This window comes from Argentina silus, assembly GCF_951799395.1.
Source record: "Argentina silus genome assembly, chromosome: 18".
Lineage (NCBI taxonomy): Eukaryota > Metazoa > Chordata > Actinopteri > Argentiniformes > Argentinidae > Argentina > Argentina silus.
In genome coordinates, this window is record NC_139672.1 from 7,427,548 (window position 1) to 7,435,047 (window position 7,500).

At 49.1% G+C, this 7,500-nt stretch overlaps 1 protein-coding gene across 1 annotated transcript in view; it reads left to right on the plus strand.

The window, feature by feature from the left end:
- The window catches only part of LOC310819122 (CUGBP Elav-like family member 5), a gene marked incomplete at its 3' end in the record, with an annotated part of 17,971 nt that overhangs the window by 5,698 nt on the left and 4,773 nt on the right, over positions 1-7,500 (plus strand). The gene's annotated exons all lie outside the window — the stretch shown is intronic.

The following is a 7,500-nucleotide window of genomic DNA, read 5'->3' on the forward strand; positions in this document are numbered from 1 at the left end:
AACAAGGCAGTAGTGTAACCATGAACCAAATGTTCTCAAACCCAGTCTACATGAGCTGATAATAGTCTCTCTGCGGTGTCTGGCTTCAGCCCAACTGCAGATTTTCTGCCCCAGTTTCAGTAGTGGCCTGTTCCCTTCTCATCTGATGCTCGCTGTACTGGGTTTCTCTCTCTCTCTCTCTCTCTCTCTCTCTGCATGTGTGTGTGTGAGTGTGTGTGAGTGTGTGTGTGTGTGTGTGTCTGTGTCTGTGTGTGTGTGTGTGCCTTTTAAAAAGAAAAAATACATCTTTGATGAGATACATTGCTCCTGATTAAGCTCCCCAAACCAACCCAGAGAGTACACTACCCCTGAATATTCCATGATATGATATTATTGTAACTTAACACAGTCAACAACATATTAACCATACTAGAACAGAAAGATGTCCTGGAGCCTTGGGGGGAGGGGGGAGGGGAGGGGGCGGGCTGCTCTGAACTCCTCACACAGAAACAGCAGCCACACAACCCTCATTGTGTTAACCATGCATACTAATATCCCCGAGACATATAACACAGGAATGATTTAGGTTACATTAGCATTAGGGGACATGGAACATCCAATAGTAGTGTGCCAGAGTGAATGAAGCACACACTGCACGGCTGGCGAGCAAGCCAGCTAGCTAGCAGAACACAAAAACAAAACGCTGTTGCAGTTCAGGACCACGGACAGCTCCTCAGCCTCTCTCTCTCTCTCTCTCAGAGCACAGAGGAGGTTGTCAGGGCAACAGTTGGTTCCCTGAGCCAATGACGGAGAGGCGTGGAACGTGGTGTGAGGGAGAAGAAGGAGGAGAGGGGGAGGGGGTGGGTGGGTGGGTATGGGGGGGGGGGGGGGTCTCTCAAATCGATGTTGGAGGTGGCTTCCTTTTTCCTTACTCACATCTCCCATCTCTTCCTCTGCAAAAAACAACCCAAAAAACCCCCAGAAGCGTTCACCTTTTCCAGTCACATTAGATCACATTTCAGTCCAAGGAAAGGAGACAAGGAGAGAAGGAGACAAGGAGAGGAAGGAACGGTCGACGACTGAGACAGATCCCAGAGGCTCCTGTCAGAGATATTAACCACAGGTGTTTATGTAGAGACAAGATATGGGCTGTCAAAGAGGATGTTTATTATAATACACCAAACACCAAACTCTCCACTCTGCTGGGTTTATGTGAAGGGGTAATTTGTCAACCTGGAATAAACTGACATTAAGATGTAAATCCCATCTGGTAATACACACACAGACACAGACACAGACACACACACACACACACACACACACACACACACACACACACACACACACACACGCACAATACCGCTGAAGGTTGAGAAGCTAGAGGAAAGGAAGGGGGGAGAGATGAAAGGGGGGAATTAGAAGAGGATAATCAACCGCTCCTGGATTACGACTGGGAGCAGTTCTCAAGCAATCACCAACTAATTAACACACCCTCCAACCCCATCCTTTGAACTGTCATTGGCGTCTAGACACCGTTATGTAACATCCTTCTCTCTCTCTCTCTCTCTCTCTCTCTCTCTCTCTCTGTCACATCCCTCTCTTTTCTACCTCCTCTCCCTCGGTCAGACAAACATCCAGCATGACATGACCATTTTTGCTCCAAGGCTATTCTGAGCCACGGGGCTTTCAAGCCCCAGTTTATGTTTTACACACAGACACACAAACGCTAACGTGTGTGTGTGTGTGTGTGTGTGTGTGTGTGTGTGTGTGTGTGTGTGTGTATGTATGTCTTTGTGTGTGTGTGTGTGTGTGCGTGCGTGCGTGCGTGCGTATGTGTGTGTGTGCGCACATGCGTGTGCATGCATGTGTGTACGTTTGCATGTGTGTCTGTCTGTGTGTGTGTGTGTGTCTGCGTGCGTGCGTGCGTACGTACGTGCGTGTGTGCGTGCATGCCAGGGGATCAATCATCCGTTGGGCTGGCACGCCACAACACCTCGTGGTCACTAGTGTTAGCGTTGTAGTTGTGCCCACAAAGACAACTCCCCAACGTCAGTCTGTATTGTTCCAGGCCAAATGAGGTTCATTCCAGCGTGACGTTGGTGTTCTACAGTCACTTTCAAATATGCTAATTCATGCCCCGGTCATCATCATTTGTGTTGTAGCCCAGATCGGATGATAGAATCATTTCCCCTACTTCTACTGTACGAAGCGCTGACGTCATACGGACGTCTCCTCGGCTAAAGAGACGATCCGCCCCCGCTCTCTTCTCCGAGAGACGAAAGGGAATACTGAGCACGATTTCAGTGGGCGGAAAAGAGGCAAGATGGCGTAGAAGAAGTACGCATTTCATTATAGGAATTAGTCTGGTGACGTGTGTGTGCGTTCTGATTACAGTCGTTGGCGTGTGGGTGTGTGGGAAGGGGGGGGGAGGTGCGTGTGAGTGTGTGGGCTTGTGCGTGTGTGTGTGTGCGTACGTGTGTTCGTATGTGCATTCATGCGTGTGTGTGCAAGGGTGGGTGGGGGGGTGCGTAGGTTCGTATGTGCCTGTGCGTGTGTGTGTGTGCTTACGCGTGCGTACGTGTGTTCGTATGTGCATTCATGCGTGTGTGTGCGAGCGTGGGTGGGTGGGTGCGTAGGTTCGTATGTGCCTGTGCGTGTGTGTGTGTGCGTACGCGTGCGTACGTGTGTTCGTATGTGCATTCATGCGTGTGTGTGCGAGCGTGGGTGGGTGGGTGCGTAGGTTCGTATGTGCCTGTGCGTGTGTGTGTGTGCGTACGCGTGCGTACGTGTGTTCGTATGTGCATTCATGCGTGTGTGTGCGAGCGTGGGTGGGTGGGTGCGTAGGTTCGTATGTGCCTGTGTGTGTGTGTGTGTGTGTGTGTATGTGCGTACATGCGTGCGTATGTGCCTGTGTGTGTGTGTGTGTGTATGTGTGTGTGCGTACGTGCTTGCTTATGTTCATCTGTGTGTATGTGTGTGTGTGTGTGTGTGTGTGTGTGTGTGTGTGTGGCCTGGCTCCTCGCTGTTTAGTGCTGGAACATTGAGTCCACAGCAGCATAGCTGAGGGGAAGAACAGAGGAATATAGGTCATCACACTGAGCTGCTCTCATCTGGGCTCTGAACTACACATTATCTATACATGAACACTGAACTGAGGAGACCGCCACAGATGGGGGGGGGGGGGGGGGGGGCGGGGGGCGGGGGGCGGGGAAACATACACACGCACGGCCACACACACATAGACATGCACGCGCATACACACAAACACCCATGCATGCATGCATGCACGCACACAGGAAGGCACGTACGCACGCACGCACACACATACACACACACACACACACACACACACACAAACACACACACACACACATTTGGATGCTTGAGGCTGTTGTATATTGTAATTATTGTCACAGCTACAGTAAGACAAAGGGCTGCAGAGAGATGTGCAATACTACATTTCACTGAATCGGTCATTTCCTTCAGCTAAGTTTCAGTTGGTGTGGAGGCGGAAAGCAGGTCTCAGAGTGGGTGTGGATAATTGAATATGACATGAAGATGTCTGTTGTCCTCGCCAGTCAGGGTTTGACTGCAGTTGTTGGAATGGATAATCATTTTTGGACAAAGAAAATGACCATACTACGAGTTTTAGGCAACGAATGAATGAAAACACGTCTCAGAATGAAACCATGCCTATGATCATCATCCAAGCACCCAACGAGCCGACAGCGGCATGCTAAATTCAACCTGCTGTTTGTCTCCAAACACTGTAACGGTTTAATGAACCTGTCATGACTTTTCTCATGTTTTTTCTCATATGTATCATAAATAGGCAATTCTCCTTTTATCTCGTCATTACCTGCCAGTTTACTGTAGTCTTACTGCTGCCTACAGTACAAGCATTTATTTAGATCATTTTAGAACATTATTTTTGTTTCCTTTCTGGTTATTATTACAGGAGCCTATTGTAGGCCTACTTAGGGGCGCTGGCAATAGTGGATAATATTAAACGTAAAAAGAAATACACGGCGAGATCATTGTGTCGTGCAACGTTTCTTTTTGACAAGTTGAATTTGACAACTTTCAGGATGATTCTAACCACCATCTTTTTTAGTGTGCGTGTAAAGGCTCTCCAAATCTATGTTCTATAAAGTAGGTATGCATATTTTCATATTATCATATTTTCAGAAATATTTTCATATTTCATATTATCATCTACAGTATACAATCTTTTAAGATGTTCTCTTATTTGATTGTTATACCCTATCAAGGGTTCAGGGTTGCACGGTTCCATGATTGAATGAGTCATTGGCACAGTGAGTGAAGGTGATCGGTGTCGGCAACATTGGTCACTGGAGGTTTTAGGGAATATACCGTATCTTCCAGAATGTAGGAATGGGAGAATATACACTTCCACATATGAATTGATGATATACTGGTGGTATGAGGGATTCTCCCTGACGGACGACATCTGCTGCCTGTTATAATAAAATAAAATAAAAAAGTGTCTATTTTCGCCTATTGGTAATTATCGAACATGGAAACGTCGTAGGTGTTTGAATTTGAATCCCCTCGACAAGTCCACTGCCACTGCACTTTGCGGTGACACGGAATGACCAAAGTGCTCTTCGCACAACGGTTTTACTGTTCCTCAGCGCTCTTCAGCAGAAGCAAATTGGAGCCCAAGTTGTTTGTTGTTCTGGGTCTGGAGACTCCAGTGTTCTTCACATGGACCCGAAACAATGCCTGCCACCGTAACGTCCCAGCCAGATCAGAGAGAGGAGAGGTTGATGAAGCCTTCAGAAGCTCCCGCTTTTTTGGGGGGGCTGTGTTTCGTTCTGTCTTTCTTTCAGGGTTATCAGTTTCTCCCAGCCCTTCAGAGCAGGCTTGCCTCAACACTGATACCAGATGGCCTAAAGCCTGGATGAACAAGCCTTTTCACTCGCACGCGCGTGCACACACACACACACACACACACACACACACACACACACACACACACACACACACACACACACACACACATATGCTCACATGCTCAATATGCTGCCAGCATGTGCACACACTCACACTCACATACACACACACTGAGCTAGAATGTGCCAACACTAAATGAGACGCTATTCTGAGATAGAAAATTGGAGCGCACTGCCGCTGTAGGGTGGGGGAGGATGAAAAGGGTTTTGGGAGAGAGGGGGCGTCAACAGTGTGAGTGTGTATGTGCATCAGTGCACAGTGTGTGTGTGTGTGTGTGTGTGTGTGTGTGTATTTGTGGTTTGTGTGCGTGTGTGCGCGTGTGTGTGTGTGTGTGTTGGGGGAGCTTTGTTAGGGGAAGGAAGGGGGTTGTTTTTAGAAATGGAGGATCTCTGGATTTGTGCTTGTGGGGGGAGTCAGACAGCAAGGGAAGGGGGAATTATGGGGGGTAGTGTGAAAGGTGGGGGTGGGGTGTCAACATAAAGAGATGGGGGAGGTGTGTGTGTTTTTGTGTGTGCGTTTATGCGTGCGTGCGTTTATGCGTGCGTGCGTTTATGTGTGCGTGCGTTTATGCGTGTGTGTGTGTGTGTGTGTTTTTGTGTGTGTGTGTGTGTGTGTTTGTGTTTGTGTGTGCGTGCGTGCATTTGTGCGTGTTTGTGTGTGTGTGTGTGTGTGTGTGTGTTTTAGTATGTGTGTGTGTGTGCTTGTGCGCGTGCGCGCGTGCATCCGTGCGTGTGTGTGGAGAGGTGGGGGAGGAGAGCAGATGATCTCACTTGAATAGTGTGTATGAATGTTTAATCCTGTTCTCCCCAGTCATCTGATGCTCTCTCTCTCTCTCTCTCTGTGCTCGGGTGGGGGAGAACATTTCACAGTCTGTTTTTAGTTTCTAGGACAGAGCAAGCGAGAACACACACACACACACACACACACTCTCTCTCTCTCTCTCTCTCTCTCTCTCTCTCTATCTATCTCTCTCTATCTATCTCTCTCACACGCAGTCATGCACACATGCACATACTCTCCTCCCTCCCTCTCTCTCCCTCCCTCTCTCTCCCTCTCTCTCTCTCTCTCTCTCTCTCTCTCTCTCTCTCTCTCTCTCTCTCTCTCTCTCATACTCTCATGCACACTCACACACACACATAGGCCTGTATAGTCCCCAGGGCCGGCATTGACTAGCAAAGCATTTGATGAATGAATCGGAGAGAGAGAGCAAGAAGTTAGTGTTGGGCAGAGCAGTGATGAGGAAGGCCGTGTCCCACACCACTTGAAGAAACTCATCAAAAGCCTACTGCAGTCGTGCCAATACATAAATACATACATAAACAAGTAAGTAAATGCAAACATATTTGCCAGTTTTGATCGTTCATCACGACAACAATTTACCCCGCGCTGCACTGTTCGACGGTGGGGGAGGGGGGGGGGGGGGGGGGGGGGATGCACCGTTTGGAGGGGGAGGAAAACCACCGGGAGGAAAACAGAGGAGAGGAGAGGAGACTCGTTATTTTTTGATGAGACCTTTATTTAGAGGGGGGGGGGGTGGGGGGGGGGGGGTCACAGAGAGGGGAAACCTGGGGGAAGGCCTTTGTCCCGAAGACAGAGAGTGGTTACAGGGGGGTGGTGTGTGTGTGTGTGTGAGAGAGAGAGAGAGAGAGAGGGAGAGAGAGAGAGGAGGAGGGGGGGGGGGGGGGTAAGAGAGAAAGAGAGTAAGATATACAGAGAGCAAGGCACATACTGTATAAAGAGATGGCCTTCAAAGAGAGAGGAGAGTTAGGGGGGGAGGGAGAGAGAGAGAGAGAGAGAGAGAGAGAGAGAGTTAAGAGATACAGAGAGTGAGGGGCATACTGTATAAAGACATGGTCTTCAAAGAGAGAGAGAGAGAGAGAGATAGAGAGAGAGAGAGAGAGAGAGAGAGAGAGAGAGAGAGAGAGAGGAGAGAGAGAGTAGAGAGAGAGAGAGGGAGAGAGGAGAGATAAAAGGGGGTTGCCATGAGTGGAAATAAGGGATACAATAGATGTGAGATAAGGGTTTGAGCAGAGTGAGAGAGACTTGTCGTCATATCTGTAACAGAGATGCAACCCTGGGTAATACTGCCCTCCCCCATCCTCCCCCCTCATCCCCCCATCCTCCCACCCCCTTACCAGCTCTTTTATTTCTAATTCATACTGCTGATGCAACACTCGCCACTCTGCCAGTTTGTGTGTGTGTGCGTGTGTGTGTGTGCTTGTGCGTGTGTGTGTGTGCTTGTGCGTGTGTGTGTGTGTGTGTGTGTGTGTGTGTGTGTGTGTGTGTGTGTGTGTGTGTGTCGGTAAGTGTGTGTGTGTGTGTCTGTGCGTGTGTGCGTGTGTGTGTATGTGTGCGTGCGTGTGTGTCCGTGCGTGCGTGTGTGTGTGTGCGCTTCAGCGAGGCAGGCCAAAGTTCAGCCCCCTGGCTTAACCCAGATAGGAGGCCGGACAGAGAGATGACGTGGCAGAAAGAAAACCATGGCCTCTGTGAGACAAATACCCTGAACAAGCAAACACAACACACCCTCCAATGGCTGCATCCCAA